Source organism: Rana temporaria, chromosome 3 (assembly GCF_905171775.1).
Source record: "Rana temporaria chromosome 3, aRanTem1.1, whole genome shotgun sequence".
NCBI lineage: Eukaryota > Metazoa > Chordata > Amphibia > Anura > Ranidae > Rana > Rana temporaria.
Genome location: NC_053491.1, coordinates 151,793,531 through 151,805,727, shown reverse-complemented (window position 1 = coordinate 151,805,727; position 12,197 = coordinate 151,793,531).

Below are 12,197 nucleotides of genomic sequence, written 5' to 3'. Positions count from 1 at the left end.
TCAGCAGCTATTATGGATATATTTAAATTTATGGAAAACCGCACAGTTGATTTGAAAGATGTTTTTACCACCAAACCTGTTTCTGAAGTAGGAGATCTTGATACTACTTTTAGGAAGTTTGGCCATCTAATGGAGAAGAAGGTTAGCATATGGTGGGATTTAACCACTCATGAACAATATATTAAAGAGGGCATTGTACCCCGGAGACTTAGATGGGAGGTACCAATTAATGATGGCCTCCTAGACCAGGACTCTATAGAAGAATGGTACAAGTTCTTTAATGAAAAAGGGCTTGAATTAGTGCAATTTATAATGAAACGGAAACAAAGAAAAATTGCAACAATTAACAAACAAATTGCAGAATGTAAAGTATTCTTGGAAGGACACAAGGATACTCCTTCTTTTATAACACTCACTGCTCAACTTAACAAAGTATTGGAGCAAAAGGATCTTGAGATTAAACAACGGAAGAAGCGAAAATATCTTAGGGACACATATGATTATCAACAGCACCAGACCTTTAAATGGCAGATTAATCTTAAGGATGGTAAAAGGGGATCGGTCTCATCATCCCCAGATAGGGAGGTACGTCTAGTATCCCCTAGGAGGGAGATGAGATATAGATCTCCAGAACCCACCAGTTACAATGGAGGGGAATATGGAAGACCTTATAGGGACAATCCTAATGGTCAATACCCTAATAGTCAAGGTCGATCGACAAGAAACGATCAGAATGAACCGAGGACTCCAAAACCCTGGTGGGGTAATAAAAACAATCAAAAACCAAGGTCAAAATCACCCAAAAAGGCCTTTTGGAAAAATAAAAATAACCAAAAACAATCAAAAGCTCCACAAAATCGACCGGATCAATCAAGTGGGCATCAATATGGTTATCAACAGGAGTATCAGCACCATAGCCATGACTATAGGGATCCCAGGGATAACCACTCACAGCAACAGTTGAGAGTCCCACCCCAACAATATCAACAAGGGAGCTCAACTCCAAGGGACTATCATCAATATGATAATAGAAGAAGTCCCGTCCCAATGTACAATAAATATGAACCATTGGGTAACTATAGAGAGGAAAATGATTCTAGATCTTTTTTAGAGTATCGCCGGAGCGACAGAACACCTCCACGATACGAACAAATGACACACCCGCGAAGTCCCAACGAAAGAGAGGGTGCAGAGGTGGATACAAGATCCAAAAGAAGAAAGGTCCAGTAGGGGAAGGAATTTATAATATCAGTGGGGTAAATCTAACACGCACGGAACTTTTAACCTTGGACAAAGGACTCAAGTTTGCCCCAAAACGAAATCTGAGCAAATTTGACGTATATGTGGATATACAAAAATATACCAGGAAACTAAATATCAAGAAATATATGATGAGTCAACCCATAAAGGGAGCATTGGATCAAACCTTGTTGGGGAGAGTTCAGCATAGTCAATTAAGAAATAAGTCATTATTCAATCCTCAAGTCCATAATAATGAACATGTTCAAGTTTTTAACAAAATGGTCCTGAGAGACCTAGAGAAACTAAAAACTAAAAAAGTCCCGGATCCTAAGAATATACACAAAGGAATTAAGGAACTGGAGGAGAATAAACAAGTCATCATTAGACCTGCGGACAAAGGAGGAGCTATAGTGGTATTATCTAAAGATTACTATTTTGAAGAATTGGAAAGTCAACTGGAAGATCAAAATACATATATTGAGCTCAGGGGAAACCCTACGTGTGAATATAAGGAAGAATTAATTGATTTGATCCAAAGAGGGAGGGACAAAGGAATACTTCATAAACGAGAACAAAAATATTTGGTTCCAGAAAATTGCAGGGTGCCTATAATCTATACAATACCAAAAATTCATAAGGACCCACTCAGACCCCCAGGTAGACCCATTATTAACGGAATTCAGTCCATAAATTCAAGACTTGGACAATATGTTGATAAGTTCATTCAGCCATTAGTCCCGCAAACAAGAGCCTATCTAAGGGACACGAAACACCTGATTCAGATTTTGGATACAGTGAAGATCGATAGATCTAAGAAATATCTATTAGCCACTGCGGATGTGTCTTCGCTCTACACGGTCATCAACCATGCAGAGGCGATTCAGGCATCAAAATGGGCATTGAATGAATTTGGGTCACTTGTGTCGAAACAAAATAGGTTTGTGTTGAGATGTTTGGCATTCGGCCTACAACACAATTATTTTTGGCACAGACAGAAATATTATCGCCAACTGAATGGCATAGGCATGGGGGCAAAATATGCACCAAGTGTTGCCAATGTATTCATGGCGGAGTGGGAGGAAACTGCTATTTATGAAGACCCACCTGAGCAATTAGTTCTCTACAAGAGATTCATTGATGATTGTATTCTTATATGGAGTGGTGATGAGGGTTCTTTGATCCAATTTTTTGAAAAACTCAATATGAACCAGAAAAACATTATACTCACCCACATGATTAATGAGAAAACTATACAATTTCTGGATCTAGAAATCACACTTGAAGCTCAAAGAATTACCACTAAAACTTATTTCAAACCGGTTGAGCGAAATAGCTACATACCGGTAGACAGCTGCCATCATGACCCCTGGTTAATTAATATCCCGAAGGGACAATTGGTCAGGATTCGTAGGAACTGTACTGACCCACAAATATACATAGACCAAGCTAATATGATTGGCGAAAAGTTCGTGAACAAAGGATATGACACTGGTTTTATACAGACACAGATCCAAAAAGTACTAGAGATACCCAGAGAAACACTAATAAAAGATAAGGTCAAAAGAACAGCTTTGGATGATCAAGTGCCAATCATTCTGAATTATAACGTCCAACATAAACAGCTGGAGACCATTTTTAAAAGGCATTGGGCTATATTACAGGCGGACAAACAATTACAATGTATATTGCCAAGTATGCCAAGAATAATTTATAGACGGGCACCCACTTTAAGGGATTTAGTGGCTAAGAATGTACCGGATCCCCCTACTAAGTCCAATAGACTAACTTTTTTCCAAGGAAAAGGTTTCTTCCCTTGCAAAAGATGTTTTGCCTGCAGAAAAACTAATTTCAACGGACAAAAATGTTCCAGTTTTGTATCTAATGTTACCCAAACAGAATATCAAATCAAAGATCTAATAACATGCAGAACTGAGGGTGTAGTCTATGCCTTACAATGTCCATGCTCTCTTCAGTATATTGGCCGCACTAAAAGGCCCTTGTGGAAACGTTTGAGGGAGCATGTTCAAAATATTGAAAAGGGCTTCCCTGACCATAATGTATCACGGCATTTTTCCATGTGTCATCAAAAAAATCCCAAAGATCTTAAATTTTGGGCTATTGCCAAATATAATCCACATTGGAGGGGGAGCCATAAGGTACGGCAACTGAGTCAGACTGAATCAAGATGGATACATGAAATGAGATCATTATCACCGAATGGGTTAAATATAGAATTTGATCTCAATTGTTTCATCTCTGATTATTGATTTTTAATTTTCATACATTTTTTCACATATTTATATAATTTTATAATTATGTGTATGTTTGAGTCGACTTCCTCTCTGATTTTAAATTTTAAATTTTAAATTTAAATCAATTTATTTTAACATGTTTTAAATATATATTCTATGTTTATATATATATATTTTATATAATTTTATTATATATGGTAAATATGGTACTGATAAGTTACTGGAGTTCCCCTTTACCATTTTCTATTACAAGTGTTGTATTACTAATGTCCTGTGGGGGTTGTTTCATACCCACAGTTGTCCATATAAATGGATAATGGGTTGGAGGTTATAGTGCTGTACCATTTGTAACCACTGGAGGCTGCTATGTTGAGACATATCCCCAGTGGTTGAATAATAATGATTGTTTTTAAATAATAATAATTTTAAATAATTGTACTCATTTTAATTGTACTTGTATTAAAATTATACATATGAATATATTACCAATCCTTATGAGCCTGCGATGATGTAAGATGAAACACTCCATTACTGCATATCCCGTTGGTGCCTGTGTATCTCGCTGACTATAAATAACATCAGCTGAGACCTGGCTAGCAGTTACCCATGATTAAGTCACGTGTCTAGTGACGTAACGCGTGGGGGAGAAGTTACGAGCGGGACGGATCGCAGACCCGAATGAGGAGAGCTCATCAGAGACGCTGAGCGGCTAAATTTGAAGGATTGGTGCTAGGTTATCCTAAATGCTGTTTTAACTCGGCGGATTCGTGAGTGAGACCTAGTCTGAAATTTTCTACTTATATTTGTTCATGCCATTTGCGCTATGAAGATTTTTCTCTTGTTTCTTCTATGAGCTGTATCAGTGTGGAGGAAGTGCTGCACATATGAAACAGAAGTCTGCATAGTGTGATTAGATCAAACATCTCTCAATCATTACACAGGGTGTTGTGCACGGAAGAAACTCTGGTGTATCCACTGGACTAATTGTCTTTTTCCCTTTGTTTGTGGGTCTTGTATATATTGAATCACGTATACTTTGGGGTTTTCACATTATCTTAGTTAATACTCAGCGCAATATATTATACATAATTTTCTGCACTATTTGTTTGACTTACATCATTTTATTGCTGCGTTTATTATTTGGTTATTTTGTTAATGGCATTTTTTTAAATATTTAATTAGCGCTGTAGTACCATTTTTCACATTTTTTACAGAGGTGATCAAATACCACCAAACGAAAGCTCTATTTGTGGGAAAAAAAGGACGTAAATTTTGATTGGGAGCCATGTTGCACGACTGTGCAATTGTCATTCAAAGTGCGACAGCGCTGAAAACTAAAAATTGGTATGGGCAGGAAGGGGGTGAAAATGCCCTGTATTGAAGTGGTTAATCGGCAGGATTTTCTTCTTTCTATGGCTATGGGACAGGATGTGTAGGTAAATCTTCCAAATGGGATAAGAAAATGAAGGGTGCTTCTGGATAGTGACATCTGGCCAGAGAAGGTGTCCCCAAACAGGGCAAGTGTGAATCTGGCTAATGGACGTCTAATCAAAACACTGAGGCAGCACTTCAAGAGGGAAGCACTCACTGGTCTCCTGTCACACGGCTTCCCTCTGCTGTATGACTGTGATACACAACGCCATGCTGCGGACCTGACCATTCCAGGACTACCACCATTTCTGGGCTCTTTTACATATGATGAGCCTTTTTACCACAATCTTCTAGTAAGTGTTTTTAATTATTTTGGCCAATAAAGTCTTGGTGTTCTGCACTTAGAGGCATCTTCCGTTTTATCTTAAATCTGCCAAATGGCATAAAGAAAAATTGACGGGGGTAAGAGTCCTCCCTTACTCTATCCAAAATGAAAAAATGTTTTGCATATAGTTCTAGCAAGTTCAAAGGCACATTAAAGTGAATAAAAAATTATTGTAATCATTTGTAAGAAAAACACTTCAAGTAAGCATTTACAATACTTATATGTTTATTTCATCTTAGATTGGCCTTAAAAAAAGGCTCAGCCAATTAGGGTTGAACTTACACTGGCTTGTGATAAAATGCAGGGAAGGTGGATGTACATTCCCATAAATATTTTTGCGCATTTTAACATGTGTTGACTTTGTGCGTTGATGCGCGTTTTGATGTGCGTTGATGGGCATTTTAGCATGTGTTAAAGTGCACTGAATTTTGCAGGATGTCTTGTGACATCACATCCCTTGGGTCACAAAATAAATCACAAAGAAAACTTTTTTGTCTTTACTTGCTTTGTGTTGAGTTGCATTAACCTGCATTTTACATTGGTTGACCTGCGTTGCATCAACGCAGCATTGTAGTGTGAACAGGACACCTAAAAATCCTTTTTTTTTTAGGTATCCCCGTATTGACCTGTGTTTCACAGCTGCATTAAAACAGAGATCAAAGCACTAGCCACAAAGCATTGAATTTTACCACCCAACCTCTGGGCCTCAAAGAGCTTTCTACACTTCTTGCACTGGTTTACAGAAATAATAAAGTAAGGAAGTACACTTATCAAGCAAAATAAAATAACAACCATACTCGAAAATGCTGCCTTTTTGTTCATACGTTTTATGACTATTAGGTAGATTCAGAGAGATGGCCGCAACTTTGCGGCGGCGTAGCTTAGCGTGTTTAGGCTACACCGCCGTAAGTTAGCGAGGCAAGTACTTGATTCTCAAAGTACTTGCCTGCTAAGTTACGGCGGCGTAGCCTAAAGCAGGCGGGCGTAAGGGCGCCTAATTCAAATTTGTCTAAGGGGGCGTGTTTTATGTCAATAGGGCTTGACCTGACGTTTTTGAAGTTTTTTTGAACTGCGCATGCGCCGTGCGCCTACATTTCCCAGTATGCATTGCGGCTACGTCCGCCGCACGGGCCTATTGATTTCGACGTAGACGTAAACGACACAAATCCCTATTCACGGACGACTTACGCAAACAACGTAACATTTTCGAATTTCGACGTGGCAACGGCGGCCATACTTAACATTACTATTCCATCTATTTGATGGAATATCTTTAGGCGGCCTATCTCTTACGTAAACGGCGTAAATGTACTGCGTCGGCCGGGCGTACATTCGTGAATAGGCGTATCTACTAATTTACATATTCTACGCCGACCGCAATGGAAGCGCCACCTAGTGGCCAACCTCAATATTGCAACCTAAGATAGGACGGCGCAAGCCGTCGTATCTTAGATATGTTTAAGCGTATCTCTGTTTGAGAATACACTTAAACATAGGTCGGCCTAACTCTACTGATACGCCGGCCTAACTCTACCTGAATCTAGCTAAAAGTGTGTTCAGCACAAATTAAAGCATTTTATTTGCTTGCCAATCAGCACACAGAGTACAATACATTTTCTTTAGCATTTAAGAGAAATTAAAATACAATTCTAAACAATTAAAAGTAAAATAAATGAAGAATAATTATAATATTTATTATCTTTGAAGCAAAAAGTTTTTTTTTTATTACCTTGGTTTGGCAAAAAAAATAAATCCTGAATAAATAAGATCCTTGCACACTAGCTTGTGTTACTTCTTCCTTACCATGCACCAATTAAAACCTTGAATTTGAATAAGTGGCATTTTAACCATTGCGCAGATAATAGTTTTCCTGTTGACATATTTAAATGCAAGGCATCGTTTTCCACTAGCAGTTAAAAAGAGAAAGAATGGTGGCACTATTTTTCTTTTGTTGCAGGGCAAGAACTAATGAATCTGCTTTAGTTCATTACTGATTTGTTTTAAATGTAACATAATTCTCATTTAAGTCTTCTATTTCACCTTCTATTCCACCATACATTACTCCACAAGAACAATCTTAAAAGCTACAATAGTTTACTTATCTAAAAGCCTAAAAACAAAATGACTGTTCTAGTTAGTCAGGAAATACCAGCTTCATTTGTAACAATTTTATTACACAAGCACAGAACTTCTATATGCATTAACCTACAGTACTGGTCTATGTGTATTTTGGGAGCATTTGGCAATTTAAAAAGTTTAAGAAAAGCACCAGTGAAGATGGTGATACTGAAATATGACAATTTAGTGCCGTGTTTGTAGCAGCAGTATTTACTGTATATCAGCAGCAAGAAACTTTTTTAGCCTATCAACATGTCACAATGACATAATTGAACATGAAAACTATGCTGGTGTAGTAGTTCAAGGTCTTCCTAAAAATAAAGAAGCTATAATTGAATAGGGCAAAGGAATGGAAGAAAGATGTGAAGAAAGATGTGATGAGGATGTTAGGAGAACTCCAACATTCACACATCTAGTACTGTTGGGTAAAGTGGATAACAAAAATAGCAAGGGTTTGCCACTCTACCACAATAGAGACACATTTGAGATTAGGTATGCTTGTTAACATATTACCGTATTTATCGGCGTATACCGCGCACTTTTTTCCTCTTAAAATAAAATCGTGGGTGCGCGATATACGCCGATACCCGCTTCCCGCACTGTGTTTGAACCTTGTCGCCGACATATACCGAGCGCAGTACACTTGGGTACACTCGGCCAGGCTCGGCTCCCCTCGCAGTCACGCGGTCACGTCCTGTGCTGCCTCCTATGCGAGAGGAGCCGAGCGTGGCCGAGCGTGCCCGAGTGTTTAAACACAGCGCGGGAAGCGGGGATCGGCTCAGAAACCGCGCGGGAGAAGCAGGGAGGACACCACCGAGGCCGCAGACGGACAACAAGGCCGCCGATGGACGCCGATGGATGGCAAGACACCGACGCGGTGCATTCAAACTGTAAGTATTTTCTTTTTTCCTCAAATTTCCCTTCTAGGTTGGGGGCGAGCGCTATACGGCGGTGCACGCTTTACCCCGATAAATACGGTACTTCATCAATAAGTAACATTGTAATTATTATATTCTGCTTTAAAAGTCAGTTTGGCCTTAATGGACCAAAGCCAAACTATTTTAAAGTTATTTGGCTCTTGAACATTGGTTGGAATTCTCCCACATACTTAATCCAGCAAAGAAAATCACATCATGGGTAAATAAAGGATATGGGTAAATTAAGGCTTTCATTAACCACTTGCTTACAGGGCACTTTTAACCCCTTCCTTTAAAGGCCAATTTTCAGCTTTTAGCGCAGTCACACTTTAAATTAAAATTGTGCAGTCTTGCTACACCTTACCTATATGATTTTTTTTTACATGAATAGAACTTTTTGTTGGTGGTATTTAATCACCACTGTGTTTTTTTTTTTGCTAGACCAAAGAAAAAAAAAGGTTTTCATAGTTTGTTATGAAATTTTGCAATCAGGTAATTTTTCTCCTTCACTAATGTGCGCTAATCAGGATCCACTATTGGGTACTGATAGGCTGCACTGATGAGTACTAGTGTTGGGCATATGGATTGTCCCGAGCATGAGTTTGGGCCGAAACATTTGCCTGTTTGGCCGTTCCCTGAAAACCAGAACGCCGAACGCCTTGCAATGAATTGAGAAGTGCATAGTGCATTCTGCGTCCTGATTGGGCAAAGCTTTCAATCAGGGCGCAATCATTGGACACAGCTGATCATGTGATGAAGGGCCGCTGTGATTGGCCCATTACCCGATCTGTAAAAGCTGTGTCCAAACCATCACAGAGCGCGCCGCCCATATGCCGCAGGGAGCGCACAGGCAGCACAATCACAGGAGGAGGACGTCTATGGACGCCCTCCCGGCAAAGCTCGTACTGTAGTCGCCTTTCGGGCTATAGCGCAGGCAGGAAATGGTTAAAGCAGAACTTCGAAAGCGTCAAAAGCATTGGCTTCTTGCGGGTTTATTTGGAGCATGCGCACTGGGATACTTTCACGGACCGCGCATGCGCCGTTCGTAAAAAGCGTCATTTATGTGGGGTCACAGTAAATTAACATAACACACGCCCACATCTACCACATTTGAATTAGGCGGGCATACGCCGGCCTATTTATGATACGCCGTCGCAACTTTCTTTTGAGAATAGGGCACTTGCCTGTAAAAGTTGCGGAGGCTTAACGTAAATAGAATACGTTATGCCCGCACAAAGTTAAGCGCATCTACGTGAATCCAGGCCTAAGTCATTACCTGTGCATGAATCTGAAATGCACAGTATAAAAATAATGCAATTTCTAGCAAGGTTTGGCACCCATCCACTCCATATATCCAAATGTATGGACAGAATGCTTCTAATTTTTAACTGAAACCTCTGAGCTTGCCTGGGACCTTTGGTAAGTTCTATGGAAAAAAAATCTATGTACATGCATTTTTTTTTAGCTTTTTTTGATATATGAAGTTAATTTCATTGGCAGATCTACTTTAAACAAAAGCAAACACAAAATAAATAAACAATTTCAATTGCTCTCAGAATAAAATTGCTTCCTTTCATAGAAATGACATTTTTGCATCACGCTAACAGCAATAATAAAACATCACATTAGTTCCCATTTGATGACTGTTAAAAAGGCCAGATGGTTAGTACTGTATATGTGTTGCCAGGAATCACTGAAGGATTTTGCCAATGCACATCTGTAGCATTGCTGTGAAGTGCCAGAAAAAATAAAACTGCATTTTCTTTTCCTTCAAAATGTTCACCTGTGATTGAATATTGAATTAGACTTCCTAAATGTACCGAGGCCCTAAAAGTGCATCCATGAATGACTTGGTGATTAGTGACCTTTAATCTTCAGTTAATATGCAAATCAATAATAGGGAATAATACCATTCTTGATTTAAACCCATATTATACTGTACTCATTACACACATTCCAGGTCCAAAAATTTTATTATATATATAGATTGATCAGCCACAACATTATGACCACTAACAGGTTAAAATGTAACTCCACTTTTGTTGAGAAAAAAACATTCCCCTTTGGATGATCTATGTACATTACAAGGATTTTGACAAACTTGGTTGCAGATTCCTACCTTTTGTTACTCTGAAGAAATCTATGTGTGTTTGTCTGAACCCATGTGCGGAAGGGAGTCTGCACGAGAGTGGTTTCATAATTCTCAATCAGCTACTGCACCTGCAAAGCTCTAAAGAGGAAAATTGCAGGGTCTGCACCCCTTTAGATGTGATTTCCTATTGGGAGTATCTTACCAAAAAAAAAAATTTTTGTTGCAGGGAATGCCAGAAATCTTACTTGTACCTGAGAAAATCAGTGAGACAATCAAAGAAGCAGGAAATTACATATCTGGGGGGCATTCTGTACATTCTGTGTACAGAAAACCTTCAGGTAGCCATATTGCATTGCATTTCACAGAGAATTACAGAGCTGCAGATTGAAAGGGAAAGGTCATTTTTAATAACATCCAATTATCTGGCTACAATCACATCTTAAAGTTGGTAGGATATATTAGGCAGCAAATAAACATGTTGTCCCTTATTTTGTTGTGTTCAAAGCAGAAAAAAATGGACAAGCATAAGGATTTTAGTGACTTTGACAAGGGCAAACTTGTAGAGGCTAGATGACTGGATCAAAGAAACTCCAAAACTGCAACTCTTGTGAACGCCAAGACTCATTAATGTCTGTGGGGAGCGAAGACTGGCCTGTGTAGTTTGATCCAATAGAAGAGCTACTATAGCTCAAATTGCTGAAAGAGTTAATGCTGGTTTCAATAGAAAGGTGTCAGAACACGCAATGCATGCAGTTTGTTGCATAAGTGGCTGTGTAGCCAGGGTGCTCATGCTGATATGTCCAAAGCCATAAGCACCTACAATGGGCATGTGAGCATTAGAACTGGACCATGCAGCAATGGAAGAAGGTGCATGGTGGTCTGGTAAGTAGGCACTTACCTCTACCTTTCACCGGGTGTCGCCAGTTTGATATCTGTTCCGTGGTGATGGTGTCTACTCTCAAGTCAACCATATGATGCATGGACTTACCAATGCTTATCATTTAGTGACCATTGCTGCATTTTTTGGACCTGTTTGCACCTATTATTTGATGTTGTCATTATATAAGCATTTGCACTTTAAATCACTATTATATTGTTGACCTTGTCGTTAATATATTGTTTCAATCTAGAATTTGGAATTTATTTATCATCTACTATTAGCGCCCCCTTATTATTATACACCCCCCACATTGCTAAAGTTGTTTTCACACCACTTTAGGGGAGTAGTTTCTTTAACCTCTTCCCAACCGCTCCATAGACAAAAGACGTCTACAGAGCGGTTGAGTTATTCCGGGAGGACGTCCCTGGGATGTCCTCCCAGAATCCTTGACTCGCGCGCCCCCTGCGGCGCGCTGCCGGAATTATCTGTGAGCGCCGGGTCTAGAAGACCCGGCGCATCACAGATCGCGGTAAATCGCCGCTGATAGCGGCGGTTTACCACGTGATCGCTCCGTCAAATGACGGAGCGATCACTTGTAAAAAAATGTAATGTAATGACGCCGGTTCCTCCCTCTCCTCTCTGTACCGATCGGTACAGTGTGAGAGGAGGGGGGGGAGCGCGGGGTGTCAGCAGCTGCTGTGGGATGGATCTGTGACAAATGCAGTCACAGATCCATCCATCCCTCCCTGTGCAATACTCTGCAGTACCATCAATACTCTGCAATACCCCCCACACTCTGCAATACCCCCCACACTCTGCAATACCCCCCACACTATGCAATACCCCCCATACTATGCAATACCCCCCACACTCTGCAATACCCCCCACACTCTGCAATACCCCCCACACTCCGCAATACCCCCCACACTATGCAATACCC